General features: G+C 39.7%; 1 long non-coding RNA gene across 1 annotated transcript in view; it reads right to left on the bottom strand.

Annotated features, from left to right (window-relative positions):
* The window catches only part of LOC107208563, a 28,835-nt gene extending 17,613 nt beyond the window's left edge, over positions 1-11,222 (bottom strand). The window contains exons 1-2 of the long non-coding RNA XR_004498771.1: positions 11,089-11,222; positions 10,442-10,703 (exon numbers count right to left, since the gene is read on the bottom strand). This is a non-coding gene — a long non-coding RNA (uncharacterized LOC107208563). The remainder of the gene's footprint in view (positions 1-10,441; positions 10,704-11,088) is intronic.
* Between the last annotated feature and the right edge of the window lie 5,228 nt (positions 11,223-16,450).

Raw genomic sequence — 16,450 nt, forward strand, 5'->3', positions numbered from 1 at the left:
CAATGAAATTCTAACATCAAGTCAGAGCTAGATAGGAGAAAAAGCTATAGCTATGAAAGGCATTTCTTTCTATATAGGGATTGAAATATGTGGATTATCTTCATAAGCTTTTTCCTAGTCCATAATAGATCACCTAATAACAATGCAAATTTCTCATAAAGCTATAATTATAAAAAAGCCTGTTATTCTAATTATCTGTGGTCACATACATGTACTCAACACAATCTTCAGATGCATCTAACGTCCTCAGCATGCTGTGCCATTTTTCAAATAGATGGTACATGGGTTTGATGGGCCAATTTGTCCCAAATCTCACATTCTGTCCTGAAAGAGCAGCAGACATAACTGCACCTACTCAGACAGAAACCAGGAATCAACTGTATCTCAAAGTAGCAGCTTATGTACCATTTTCTCATTCTTCTGAAGAGATAAGGGGGAGGGGAGGGAAAATTTAACTCTAACACCAAGAGACTGGTGAGCAGAGAGAATGGCACCATCTCTATCCTGGTCATCCTTTGTCCCCACAGAGAAAAACAGCAGTCAGTCATGTTCTCCCCACAATTCAGCTAAAAATTCAAGAAGGGCAGGATAAAAAAAAAAAAAGAGCTACTCACTACTGCTAAGTGAGGCAGATGAAGGTGCATATTACATTGCACAGTATATAGTCAAATACACTGAACAGCAACATACAAGCAGCTCCTAAAATTTCAAATTATGTACCTATTAAATCTAATCTGACAATTAGCTTCATGTTAAAGATATAAACTGTCAAAGGCAATCAATAACCAGAGACACCAAATATTAGACATAATGCAGTTTTTTCCATATCATAATCTAAAAATCTGTGTTCTTTGCTAACAGCATAGGCAATGTGACTTTTCCTAGATTTCCTGCAGTGATCAGGACAAGAGGCTTAGAGTTGCTCCTGCTCACTCTTCTGACCTGCACTCGTCCAGGGGCTCAGCAGTGACCCAGGATGAAATGGCACTAAGAGTGGAAGCCACAACAGCCGCAGTACCACATTTCCACTCTGGAAATCTGGTAGTCCAGCCTTGGCAACTCCTCTAGCCTAAATGTATTCTGTATTTCTGGCAAATAAAAATACTGCATAGCTATGCAATGCACTGCAGAGAAGAGGAATAGGGCTTCAGGTGAAGCTGTGCTCTTCACAAGAACCAGGAGTTGTTCCTGTGACCAGGAAACCCAGAGCAGTCCCTTCTATCCTTATTTCCAGGCTTTGTGCAGCATTTGGGATAAACTGTTCTAGCTCAGAGGTCTTTAGCCTGGGTTGTCAAAGGAAACTTTTTGGAAGGCAACCTGAAGACTAGAGAGCAACATTTGTTTACACAATTCATGGCTTTAAACCAGGATTTTCTTTCTGATTAATATCATTGATATAAGAATCTTGTATTATTCCCTCATGAAAGTTAATAAAGAACAACATGTGGTACTTGAATTCATGCCATTGGCAATACCACAAAATGTTAACTGGAACAGCAACAACCCCACTAGCTTATAACACTGACTGGCAGACATGCTGGACTCCCTAAATTTGGTGAAATAATGTGCCTGGGAATGAAAAGCACAGTGAAAAAGAATAAGGCCTGAAGCAGGGTAGTTCAGACTGCAGTGGGGGAATTGATATCTTGCATCGTTCTTGTGCAGAAAATAGTTGGCATGGGGATGCTTGCTTACTATCCACACATTACACTATCTTTGGATGGCTCAGCTGCACAGGCCAGAGGAGGCAAAAGCTGAAAACAAATTACTGCCAATTCCTTGCCTCAACCACTCATTTATTATGGAAAAAACATCCACAGATGCATCACCTGTTCCAGATCTTCTGGCCTTCAAGGCTTTAAAAGACTGGTGGTTATTCAGATCCATGAATCCCTCTTCATAAGCAAATCCTGATGTAACTTGTTTGAAGACCAAGATTCTGACATCTAACATGATTTACTCAGGGAACGACCTTTAAAATGAACAGGAAAAATTCCTAAAGCATTCTACTTCTTGGTATCAATGAAATCCAGCCCGTAATTATTAGAGACAATGCTTCATATTACACCACTTTTATACAGTTTAACCACCTGCCTTGAAGGGATCAGGCATCACAATTTCTATATTTATATAGAAAAGTTATTTTTATATTTATAGAAACTATTTATACATTTATTGATATTTTTATATAATTAAATCTTTTGCAAAAAAGGTAATGCATCATGAACTTGAATGCAAATTTTGAGGAAAAAAATATTAATTATAAATCAGCCTTTTTAGGTCTAATCAAGTAGATTTGTTTTTATAAAAATATTCTAAATGAAAAAAATCACAAAGAAAAAAAAAATCAGAATTTCCTTGCATGTCCAGTTTTGAGGAAAATAATATTTAGAAATTAAATTATTGTCTACAAAACAGTTTTGTTAAGAGATGATTTTTTAAAAATAATCTTGTAGAGCTTGAATATTATCCTTGTTAATGCAATGCCCTGTTTGAAAGCAGAAAAATCCTTCTTCTTGAGTTTATGTCTCAGTTGAAGTCTTCATGGACTGATGGCTCATATAAAACTAGATAAAGATGACAGATTCTTTAAAGAAAGAACATCTTTTCAGAATTTTCTAGGTACTATTTCTGATTTTCTTTTTCTGATTTATGGTTATAAATTTTGATTGACTGCCTGACTGAGAACTGTCCTGGGTAAGACCTATTTGATATTCTCAATCTTTTCTTCTGAGGTCCTCAGAAAATAAAGTGGCATCTTCTTTTACCAAGCCCCACAACTGTGTGTCTCTCTATGGCACGAAAGACTCCAGATCTGAAGATCATCAGGACCATGTGACTGCAGAGGGAGCCAATTGTGTGCGGCTCCAGGATCCAACGCTGCAAGGTTAATGCCTCCTTGTTGAAGGCGTATAATCATCTTGAAGTATCTTCTTTGTTTTCTTTTGTGGTTTTGTGTTTTGGGGTTTGTTTTTTGTTTTGTTTTGTTTTGTTGGGTTTTTTAAAGAATGACAAAAAAATCCAGAGCCTAATTTTATGTGCCTGGGAGTAGCTATCTGAGCTTCAGGCAATACAAACGCTGCTATTACTGGGGAGTAAAAGCTCTGCATAATTAACAAACATCATCAGCCTTACAGTTCCTGTAGAATGTAGTAAGTTCCTTGCCTGAAGGCTGCTCTCAGCCTAGTAAGTCTGTTTACCCTGTCCAAGATTAGATTAGTTTAATTATTATGAAAAGGCTGCTAAGATCTTACAGCCTAATTATGCAAATGTTTCTAAATGTTCACAAAAGTAATTTATTTATTTGGAGATAAATGAATCTGTTTTGTCATAAACCAGATTGCAGTCCTGGCAATGTACAAGCAGGGTTATGTGCCCTTAGGCATATCCTTCACCACAAATATCAGTGGGACCCCTGGATTATAACATTTATAAATACATAAATGTTTTTTAGCAGGTTTTTATTGTTTTTATAAATTATAGTAATCCCAGCAAGAATTATCACAGGTTTAATACTCACCAACCTTGTTATGAAAACAGGGTTTCTCAGCAGAAGCATTTAGAAGATGCTAACAGCTAAAACATCCTGGTAGACCTATTAAGATGCACCTGTTTTATTATGCTTTGGAACTGATATCTTCAAGAGTTCCCCCCTCTTAGCACAGACTCTTGCTGCTAACATAACCTGCTTCAATACAGTACTATTATTCTAAATAAGGTGGTAGTGTTCTTCTCAAGGCATACAGTGCTAACCTTAACTAGAAACAAGCCCTTTTACATTAGGAATTCTCTAAGTTTTCCTCATAAAGCTCATTACAGGTTAGAGATTTAATTCTTCATCTATTTCTAATTACATGACAACACATGAAATAGATGCAGAAAAACTGTTCTATATTTAGCTCCTGCTCCAGTTTCGTTGTTATTATCATGGAGATAACACCTTGGCAGCACACTGCTGCCTTCTCTGAACTCCTGCATATTCAAGGTAGACTATTTAAATTTCGGACTGTTAGACACTTAAAATCTGATCTTGACCACAAATACAACTGAAAAGCTTACTGTGTTGCACAGCTGTGTGAAATGACGTGGGACATAAGCCCAGAAGAAGACTGGCCTCTACAGAGGTCAAATCTTGTCTTAATGGGACGCCACATCTGTAGGCTGGGGCTGTTTTGTGTACGACAGAGCACACATCTCTGATTCCCACAGGCATCAGCCTCAGAGGGAACTGAGCTACAAGCACCTTTAAAGCAGCAAACACAAAAGGTTTAGCTGGATATCAGTAGCAAAGCAGGTGAAGTTCAATTCATATATTTAAACACAGATATTCTGAGCTAAGTTCCTTTACACTGTCATATCAAATTGGTGCAGTAACACCTTTCTGCCATTGATGTTTATTTTCTACTGGAAACAATACCGTGACATTTTACTGGAAACAGATTGCATTAAAATCAATGCAGAGTGACTTCTTGATTTGTTTGTAAATTAACCATTCCTTAAATAAGCAAGGCAATAGCTCTATATGGGAATTATACCCACAGTTCTCCTGTGTATTAAATGGAGGATGTGAGCGATTATTTTAACTGGCTGCTATGACATCACCATTATCATGGATATTCAAGACATTAGAAGCTGTGTGCTGTCAGTTAAATGAACACATCTCAAGTGCACCTGTGTTATTATTATTCATTTGGAGCAGGATCATTAACATATTCCTTAAGTCATTTACAGGCAATTTGACTCTACAGTAATGATTTTTCCCTCTTTGTAACAAATTAATGAGATATATATAAATACGCAAGTACAAATGAAATTCACACAATTCATATCATAATTAGCATGTACCAAAGGTCTGAAGATTGTCTAAGTTGTTGGGTTATTTTTTCTGTGGTAGGCAGCTATTCAGCACTCTATATGATTCTTTCAGAAGAGAGACCCCTGTCAATGTATTCTAACAGTCACAACAAGGTTAGCAGTGATGTTAGCTGTTGGCCCTTATCAAGCAATACTTGTAGTCCAGGCTCAAGGGTTTAAATTATGAAAGTAGAAGAGGTAAGAAGCTGGAGATTTTTAAAATCTATCTATTGAACTACATAAATAAGTTACTTGTTCAGTACCACCAATGTAATTAACTTGCCCCAGTTTCAAAAACATACAGTTGTTTCTGGCTAGACAATTTTGAGAATCTTGGAGCTGATTGATAAGTGTGTAAAAATACAGCGAAGCACATCCACACACCTGCCAAACAGCTTAAATACCAATAACGCATTTTAGGATTTTTTTCCGGTGTCCAGGCTTACAGAACTTCCCTAAAACTGTAAAATCTCTGTCATTACTGCAAGATGGTGCTGATTGGATGCAAATCTCCTAAGAGAGGACATTGATGGGGTGAAGGCTGCTGTAAGACTGTCAGAAAACTGCAGTGCACACTCATTTGGACCCAAAGAAACCTCTGTCCCACAATACCCAAGATGCAATAATTGCCTACTCCAGGAAACATCTTTTCCTCACTCACAAGATGTGCGCTGAAAAAATTTACAGCAGCATTTACACAGATCAGTCCTTCACACTGTTTGCCCTTAACATGTCATTAGCTGGTATCATTGGATTTAAATCAATTGTTTTATTTGATTGCAAAACAATTCCCTCAATCACATGCAGGAGAGAGGCAGCATGGCTCAGAAGGTTGGCTCAGCTACTGGGCTGAAATCTAGGTCTGGGCAGGTGTACCCTGTCTCTAGAGCTCCATTTGTAACACTAGCAATGTGGCAGTGTGCACAAGCTTCTCCACTGGGAAAATAGACACCGTGAGGTGGCAGCTTTTCTTCTAGCTCATTCCCCTGAAAATGTGTGTAAAACTCCTTCTATTTGGGGAATTTCTTCTCTTACACAGGTGCTCTTTAGAAGTGACTTGGGAGTATCTGCAGAGACAGAGTGGAGGGAAAAGTGTTTCCAGCTTCTCTTCAGTTTGACAAGAGTGGATCCTGGGGGTGCTCAAAAATCCCCAAATACATCCACAGCAATGACATCACCTCTGCCTTGGCTCAGCAACCTCTCTTGGACAAATCTGTAAGAGGAAATAGATGCTGCATAGGAAAGAGCAGCTGCATGTGTGCATAGGGAACTCTGAGGCAGTAATCTATAATTCAAAGCATGAGACATTCTCAGTACATACATGATCTTGTATGACAACAGATGCAGAAAGGATGCTAGATTTATCTGCAAACAATTTTGTGCTAGACTTCCATTTGGAAACCTCGACCTTAGGAAGGCAATTGGAAATTTCTATTCACTTCTTCCACAGTCAGGATATCAGAGAGAAGCGGTGAACCAATGGAGAAATTTATTAACATGATGCCAAAATCTCTGAGATTTTGTGATCTATTTCCCTAATTATCTTGGGAAAATTACAGCACCCTTTATGGAATAGGAGCATCTGTGATTATCAAATTTCTGGTTACAATGAGCCGATTTGACAGGTGAATAAAAAAGTATCAACTGATACTAAATGCTGTCAGTAGATGAAGGCACTACCATTACTGCAAATATTACAGAAAAGGGAAGAATTTTAATTACCAAATGCCACACCAGTCATAAAATCGAAGCACAGATACACTGGGATGGAAACAAAATGCAGATGAATCATCAGTATTTTTTCAGGATATAAATAAGTCAGATAATCTTATAATAAAACAATACCCACTCCGTTGGATATGTCATCCCCAAGTATCAGTTAGAAACAGAGATTCAAACAGAATGCTTAGACCCTCGAACATCACACTCTTTCAGAGTAATTTACTGTTTTTAATATACAACTGAAATGCTACAGAAAACAAAATATTGGATTATAATATATTTTGTGTTACTGAAAGGCACTTCCTCCAACAGTGTATTCCACAGCATTGAAAACTCAGCCTTTCCTTGTTCTCCTGGTACAGCTCATGGCTGTGCCATCACTTGTAATATCTTGGCCATCACTTGGCCAGGTGGCTCTGCTCCACAGCCCTTTCTCAGGATCTGATGTTTACAGTGTGGCAGCAGTAATGGCCTGGGATTTTACCTCTCCTGGAATAAAATCTAACAACTTGCCCCCTCCCATGTCAGTACCTAGAGACTGTCCATCCCTGCCCACCAGCCAGTTAGTGTTTCCCTACCCAAGCAAGCTCAGATGGGCTTCTCACAGGATTTATCCTGCACTGCACCATGACAGCAGACATTTAAAGCAATTCACAAAAGAATTTTCTATTCTTTCACCCAATGATGGAAAGCATCAATTTCGTAGAAAGCCCAAGGAGAGTTCTATATATACATCCTTCTACATACATATATATCCTCCTTCTCCCATGCTTGAGACAACCTGGCCACCTGTCCAGCATGGGACAGCAAGCCCTTCCCCTGAATTTCTTGGTGCCCTGATTCTTCCCAGGGTCTGCATCACACTTCCCCTCCCTGTCACATCTCTCTAAAACCCCTCTCTCTCTCTCTTCAGGACAGAAGAATAGAAATTCTCCCTGGCCATCAAGCGAGCACTGAAAAAGCAAGCCATCCCAGACTGTTACTGTGACAATTTAAAGCTGTGCATCTGATGTTATCTTACCTGCACCAGCACTTTCCTTTTCCCTCTTCCAGCTTTAAAGACCATTTTAAAGTGGCATAAAGCTGCATTCACTCAGACAGCAATGTACAAGTTTGAAGAAACCCACAATACACATCAGAATAATGCAGAGCACTCATCATGACTCATTCTTACTTCCTCTATATTCACTGAAAGCAGTTTTATATTTGTGAACTGCATGATACCACTGAACAGCACCTGAGTGCCTTCTCTGGGTGACAAAACTTGCCACTTTCAATTTGTTGGACTTTATTCAGAGCAGAGCAGGATCCATCCAGTTCCTTTCCCCTGGCCCACCCAGCACCAGTCCCCCACCCGCAGCCTCCAGGCAGTGAGCACCCTCCTGAGTGCTCCTTCCAACCTCCCTTAGCCACAGCCACTGGCTCAACACAGCGTCACAGACCTGCAGCCCCTTTTAAGATGGCAAAAGGGATGGAGTAGGACCCTATTTGCTCTGAATTGCTCTATTGTTCACGTGCAGGTGAACAGTAAAGATTGCTCTTTCCCCCATCTTTGCTATAGTTCTTCTTGGATCACCTACTAGTGTGTCAACTGAAAATATATGCCACAGTAAACCAGTTATCTTTAAGACATTAACATTTACCAGCTGTTCAGGTACCTTGACACCTGACAAAAACTAAAGAAATATTATGGCATCTGTATATCACACAGGCAAATAACCAAACAAATCAAATGTTGCATCGTTTTTCACCTCAGACTATTCCAGTAAAAAAAAACAAAATAAGGCAAAAGCAGGCTACACAGTACTTCACACTCAGAATAGATTTATTTCATCTTGCTGAGGCTTCCTGTATCATTCATTACTCATCTATCCAGAAACAACGTTTAGCTTATGAGAACAATAGCCTGTAAATTTTGGAATCTGAAATATTCATGAGAAATAGGTAATGACATTTACAGTTTAACACACACACATACACACACAATCTGAGCTTCTAATGAAGTATCATAAAAAGCCAGAGTGCAATGTAGCATTATCCTTTGTTTTCAACTATTTTGAGGCAGTCTACATGGGAAAACAGCTGGGAGAGTTGGGGTATTTCAGTTACAGCAGTCATTGTCTGGGAGAGGAGACGTGTCTAAAAGACAGGGACTTTTAGCATTGCTGAGCAACTGCTACAGAGCAGTACCATCGAGCTGAAGGGAATGCTGGACCAGTGGTACTGATGGAGCAGGTCTGCTCAGGGCTGACTCATCAATCACCATAAATTACTTGGACACAGGACTCAAAGGGATACTAAATAAATTTGCCAATGATATTAAATTGGGAGGAGCTGCTGACTTCTTTAAAAGCAGAGAGGCAACTGCAGGAAAACCTTGACAATTTAGAGGTCTGGACAATCACCAGTTGTACGAAGCTTAACAAAGACAAGTGCTGGATTGTGTGCCTCAGATGGGGCAGCCATGGAAGTACAGACATTGGGGAATGAGAGGCTGAAGAGCAGCCATGGAAAAGGACCTGGAGTTCCTGATCATTGGAAAGTTGAATGAGAATCAGAAGTGCCCTGGCAGCCAGGAGGGCCTTGGGTACCTCAGGCCCAGCATCACCAGCTGGGCAAGGGAGGGGATTGTCCTGCTCTGCTCTGAGCTGGAGCAGCCTCACCTCGAGTGCTGGGGGCATTTTGGGCACCACAATGTAAGAAAGACACTGAACTATTAGAAAGGGTCCAAAGGAGGCTGTGAATGGTGAAGGACCTTGAGGGAGAGCCGTGTGAGGAGTGGCTGAGGGCACTTGGTCTGTTCAGCCTGGAGGAGACTGAGGGGAGAGCTCAGTGCAGTTACAGCTTCCTCTGAGGGGAAGAGGAGGGGCAGGCACTGAGCTCTGCTCTGTGGGGACAGGGACAGGACCCCAGGGAGTGGCCTCAGGTTGTGTCAGGGGAAGTTTAGGTTGGGTATCAGGAAAAGGTTCTTCCCCCAGAGGGTGTTTGGGCACTGGAACAGCTCCCCAGGGCTGTGGTGACAGCACCAGCCTGGCAGAGCTCAAGAAGTGTTTGGACAATGCTGTCAGGCACTGCTGTGGTTCCTGGGGATGGTGCTGTGCAGGGCCAGGAGTTCTTTGATAATCCTAGTGGGTCTCTTCTTCTCAGAATATACCATAATTCCATGGCATTCCTAAACAAATCTGTGTTTTGAGCTAGAAAAGTAGTGGTCTACTAATGGCTGATTTAATTCTTAAGTCAACATTATCATGTGGTTACAGATCTGCCAGCTTTATGTAACTACAGAGTTAGTTACTTCAGATCCCACACTCTACAAACATATATTAATAATATTAATCATCATCATCATCATTTCCCTCAATTCATTCTAGTTTCCTAAACCTTGAGTGTGACACAATGTAGAGATATATCCTCCATACATCCTCCATATATCATTGAGTTTGAATCAAGTATTAAAATACTGAAATAGAACAAGAACTGCTGATGGGGAAAACCAAAACAGATGAAAATCCCAAACACTGTGCTCATTTCTTCAGCAAAATAAAGGTATGCTGTGATTCTGGATGCAAAAAGAATAAAATATACATGAATTTAATACTGATCTATGAAAAAAACACATTAGACTGGATAAAATTTGTTCTCCCCTACTTCATATCTCACAAATCCTTTGCAAATTAAGGCAGGGGAAGAAAAATTACATCTTTAAAGAATTTAAATCAATGCTAAGTTTCCCATTGATAAAGAAATCAAGTATGTTTAAAAGGATCAACACCTTTGATTAACTGGAAAATTGATACCCTCAGAGCACCTGTTGACTACAGCATTTAAGGTACCAGATAGTCTTGTGCTAATCGCTGACCCTTACCTCATACAGGGGTTGAAAAGTGTAGCTCATCCCCTTAACTCAGGAGGGGAAGCTGGAACATCAGGCATCACTTTCATTTTCACTTTATCAAGAGCTCAGACCTTCCTAGACCCACATCATCAGCTCTTATCAGAAAGATGCCCTCTGCTCTCTTTCTTCTGCTTGAAGCGGGAGCCCCTCTCTGCTACACAAAGGATCTTGTCACTGCTTTCACATGGTTTGCAGCTTCATTACAAGCATTTTGCACATCTCAGGCTGGAACCTGTAGATGAGAACAGCTTTTTAATGTTTTCTGTAGTCTGTAAGAATTGTGCAATTATTCAACTGAAAGCAGTAAGCATGAAGGGAAAAATATTATTTTCAACTCTACTTTCACTGCACATTTACAAGATGAGGCAGTGAAGCTTCATTTGCAGTCTGTTACAAAGCAAATCAAGATATATATTTAATATCTAAATTGTGCACAGAAGCAATATGGAAAGAAGAGAAGAAACTGCTGATTATGTAGTTCAAGATGGGGCGAAAAACATGCTGTTCACACATATCAAGTGCCAGCAGGCAAATGTTGGAATAGTATCATTCCCTGCTCACTTAACTTGCTTTGTGCAGAAACTGACACATCTGTATAAATATTATAGGACACTCACTTGTAATTGAGGTCTCTCGTTGCAAAAATAAGGTCTCCTGAATTAGCTTCTGAAGTGTCTGGCACCCAAATCTGCACGATAGTAAAGTGATCTTCCACAAGATGGCTCTCTCTCTCTCTGTTCCTATTACTGACTCAAACCTGTGGAGAGGGAACATAAATAATACTCAGGACAAAATGAGATTACAGTTTGGAGGAGTAAGAGTGCCTCCACATGGGAACAGAGATGCTTCACTGAATTAGGGCAACTTACGTGGAGAACAACCCATCATCCATTTTCTGCCAACTGTAAAGGGGTTTCACAGGGTGTTTTGAAATTACGTCTTTTGAAAAGCAGGTGCTTCTACACCTGCAAGCCAAGCTGGTGGCCTCCAACTAAGTTTCATTTTATCAGCCACATTCCTAAGGGGCAGTACTTAAATTAACAAGCATTACTTTCAGGACTAACAGAAATGCTCAGCTTCTGGACTCGATTTAACAGAGAGTTCCTGCTCCACTATAAGCATGGGCAGTGAACCATCTCTGCAAATGTAAATTCATACCTGCACTCCAGACTTCAGGGAAAATGAAGCAATAATAACAATAAAAAACATTTGCACCAGTATTTTTTTAAAATATTTTTTTTTAGATAGAAATTCTTTTCATCTCTTATGTGACAGCTATAGAAAAGTATCTTTGTGACATATGAAAACATGATTTAGAGTAGCTTTAAAACCTATTGGATACACAGAGCCCACTTACCCATATTTATCCTGGACCATTTTGTATCTTTACCTTATTTTCTGTGAAGTGCACTTTCCTGTACATTGTTCTGTTTAAAGTGCTTACTGGAGCCTTGAGAATGTGTGTAACAGATTTGTTTATGGAGTATTCATGTACACCTACAGAAAATTCTCTCAGAAATTAAGTATCTCAACAATCTAAAATACATCTGACTGAAATAGAGATGCAAAGATCTTGCCTTATGCCAACAATAGCTTTACAGTACCCGCTGATGATATAGATATTTGTCATTGTATAATGTGCATTCCTCCTATGCTTAGTAGCTAAAGTAACTCACCTTTAAGCAGTTCCATTAGGTGGATTCAGGACAGTTGTGTTATCAAATAACTGCCCTACTGAGAAAGAGAGAAACAAACAAACATCAAAATAGGAGAGTGGGAATACTTTTCACACTGTTGCTTCCTTCATCTCCAAACAGTATTCTGGGACAGGCATAAAAACAGCAAAAAAAAATCCCTAGTCCCCATCCTCTTTTCTATAGAAAGTGGGAAGAGCTGTGAGGAAAACCTCCAGTTCTGTGGGATTCCTGGCACAGTTTGGAGCTGGTAAGGTGTGAGCTTCCTAAAATACCTCGTGGGAAAAAGCTAGGACACCAGCTTCCCACATGGTTTATCTAAGGCAGCTCACAGCTTCAGGCTACCTCACTTCTACCACAACACAAAAGTACATCACTGGCAGCTGCACTAGGGCAGCTGGGACACTGAAATTACCATGTAATTTACTCTCACATGCCCATGCTCATTGCTTCTGGAATATACCATCCTCAGTTGGCCCCATTTTGACAGATGATAAGTGCAGTGTGGTAGGCAGGGACCTTCTTTCCTCTCACATCCCTGTTATGTGGTCTCTGCAGAGCTATAAGAAAGTACCAGAAGTGTAGACCCACATTTGGCTTGACAATAGCCAGCAGAGAGTTCTCTTACCACACTAGGACTCCTCAGTGAGCATTTGCAGCTAGATTACATCTCTTCTTCATAGTATGAACACAGGAAACTGCTTACAGAGTCCCCTAAGAATATTGTCTATTAAATTAGCAAAACCAGAATTAGGTTTAAAGCCTAAAAGGAATGAGAAAACAGCGTTTCCTACACATTACAAATTGATATTATTTTTATGTACCTCGAATTGACTATTGACCACCTGCTCCTTACCACACACACTGCTCCCCACCTCATCATTCAGCTTTCTTGCATGTACAGAACACCTTTTTCCAGCACTGTGGTTGCCATTGGACCATCTTCATAGCAAGGTAAAGGAACTCTGCTCTCTTCATTTTATCTCAGCCACACTAAGGAAATGACATTTTGGTCCCTATCACAAGATAAGGGAGAAACCTGAGCTCTAAGAGCAGCTGCCTTTCTGTCCTAGGTGCTGCCAGTCACAAGTAGGGCATGCAGCTGAGAGATATAAAAAATGAGAGAAATGCCCAAATTTCAAACTCAAGTGTGTACACAACAGCAGCACATGACTAGACCACATCATCCAGTTCTGCCTCCATTACCCATCAGAAATGGTGACTCAGATCTTTGGGTGTGTAGCAAGCTTCCGGCACTCATTTCATAAATAGCTTGAAAATCAGGCAAAGAAGAAAGAGAACTTTTTTCTTCAGAGTTTTCTTTAGTCCTTGCAAGATAAGCCAGTCATTAGTTTCACTTGCTTCTTTGCAACTACTTCATTTCCCCAGCACATTAGACAAAGTCTGCTCCCAGTGCTATCTCAGAGCTCAGGTACTGACCATCTCCTTTGAAATGCTGACCTCCTCCTCAAAAAACATTCCTGTTTTCTATTTGTGCACATAGGTAGCAGCACTGACGAATGGAGTTCAGTTAGGAGTTGCCAAGTTCTATACCATAAAGTAATTTCTTCTGTTGGGACAAGAGAAAAGGAGCTTGGAATTTATAATGAATGTAAGCACTGCACTGGCACCAATGTGGCTTAGTTCCATTCTGTCAAAAAAGATTATTTTTGAAAGAAACACAGGGATATATCTCTCACACACTCTCAATCTGTGTTAATTAAAAGTTATTTAATTTTACTGTCAGTGAAGCTTAGTCATGTTACTGAGAGCTCCAAGATCAAATTCTGATGCCATAGTGATTCAGATCAGTGCAAGGCAATAATCTTATTTTATAGAACCAAACACAAGGTATTCTGAAAAGGAAAGGAAAAATAAACTAACATTTTTGCTTGCAGCCTTGTAATTTCCCTGAACCATGCTGTGCTGTTGACTTTTAAGCAAAAGTCTTTATTGAAATTCACTACAAGTTCTATTTAAGAACTGATGCCAAGATATGGGCCATTGACTTCAGTACAATTACTCCAAGTTGTACTGCAGAAGTCTGAGACTTGAGTCCCGAGTATTTCATAAGCTTAGGCAGGCTTAAGATCCATTATACAAATAAGACATTGAACTGAGTGAAAACGTACCCAGAAGTCCTGTGGAACCTGATTGGACCTCTTTTCTTTTGGCTTTTGGTTCTGTGGGTTTAATTTAAACTCCAAGAAGAACTCAATGTGCAGGCAGTTCACTTTCCTCATATATAAATGTTCACATATGTCGTATTACAGATTACTTTACGCACTTGATACTTTTTTTTTGCTACATTTTAGAAGAATCCAGCCTCTTATTTATTGTAGAATTCTTTACAAAAACACATTAAAATAAAAAAAAAATTCACAGAAATGCAATATAGAAATGGTTAATTTTCTTCTGCTGGGATGTATCAGTATTTTGGGAATATCTTATGTCCCCAGAGACCCAAAAGGCAAGTCATTTGAAAAGTGGTGTGTTTGCAGAAAATCACCAGAATGCCCTGTGGGACCAATCTGAGCCCTTCAAAATCCACTTGAGTCTGTCTGCTGACTTCAGAGAGTTTCAGCAAAGTCCCCCATGCACATTTTCTAAATCTAAAGAATCATTAGGCTTTCCAAAACCCCTTTACTGTCTGCACTTTAACAGATTCAGGAACAACACACCACTAAAGATTGATGCTGTACTACCCCATGGACTGTCCGATCTGATTTTCTTTCCACGCTGCTGACCACGGGAGCTGCCATACATATGCACTGCAGCAACTGGAATAAATTGCAGGGAGGGAGAAGTGTTGAGTGCTGACAAGTCAAAGATCTGAGAGCAGCCAGGACTGCTAACAGAGATTCTGTACAGTGAAATCACACCAAAGCAGGATTAAGCAAACAATCAGAAGAATTTAATACATATTACCTGGAGTTTGACACAGGGAAGGCAGACCAGCAATATTTTCTGAATTTTCACTGAATATCAAAAAGTCTCTAGAATACTAAAAGGTTGGTAACCAAGGCACCCAGGTTTGGGACCCAGCATCTGAAATGAAGTGGCCAGAGCTGAGAATCTTAGAAGCAATAATTGCAGAATTACTTTCTCTGAAATGAAAAATAAAATTATTAATAAAATTAATTCAAAAATCCATGGAAAATATATTTTGTTTCCCTGGACCCTGGACCTCTATCTTCAGAGCAAAGGAGCAAACCTCATTTTTGTACAACCAGTGTCAGCACTGTCAGAAAAGTGTAAATGACTTGTTATGGAAACTGTTATGGCATCTGATGCACATTTCCTCTGTACAGGGAAAATCTGTTGCATGTTTTCACATCATTTAAATTAAGCTTGTTCATACAGGCAGTGTTATTAACATCTTAAAAAGAAAAAAAGCAGAAAGCATCAAGTAGAAGTACCATGTGGTCTGAAAACTGGTCTATATTTTGGCTGCTGCTTAAGTAAGTTTTACACTTATATGAATTTTGGGTGCAGACAAACGCTGGAGAAACAGTCTGTGAATTGAGAAAACACCATAAATTGCTTAATATATTAGTGCGTTCTATAGACAGCATACACAATTTTGTTCACAACATTTTCTAAAGGATGGATTTTGGAAACCTGTATGAGTATTCATGAATATTACAACTGAACACAAGCGATTGAGCAAGCTATATTTAGAGTGGCCAAACATCTTTCTCAGTGAAAACCAGGGATTCTCACACTGGGGAGCACACTCAGTGCCCTTGGGCACAGCACCAGAGGTAGGGGAACACGGTCTGAAGCACAAGCTCACTGCTGGAAGCTGCTGCCTGCATGGCTGAGGTGTTCTGAGCTAACTGGGCTTGAGGACTGCCTTCCTGGCTGTAGTGTACAGCAAACTCAACCAAGCAGCACAGCCTGAGCTGCTGCCTTACAATAAAAGCAATGTATGTAATTTGAAGATTGAATCTAGGTGTTCTAATCTCAGCATTAAATATTTGGAAAGCTTTTACCTGTGGTCTACCCTTTTAAAGGGCAGAAGAACTTTTCCCATTTGAAATACAAAAGCTAACTTAGATCTCAGTCAAACTATTTACACTACTTACACTATTTTTTCACTTAGTTCTAGGTCCTAGGTCCCCATTCCTTATCTAATCCTTTCTATTTTGTATCTATTTAGGAGTCTGGCCACTCACCAAAGCTCACCTCTTCATATGCTTAAACTGTAATACTTGTAAGAAGCATGAAAACCTTTTCATGTAATGAGAACCTTCCCAAAGTGCTTGGAATTCCTGTAAATCAT

This window comes from Parus major, chromosome 9, assembly GCF_001522545.3.
Source record: "Parus major isolate Abel chromosome 9, Parus_major1.1, whole genome shotgun sequence".
Taxonomy (NCBI): Eukaryota; Metazoa; Chordata; class Aves; order Passeriformes; family Paridae; genus Parus; species Parus major.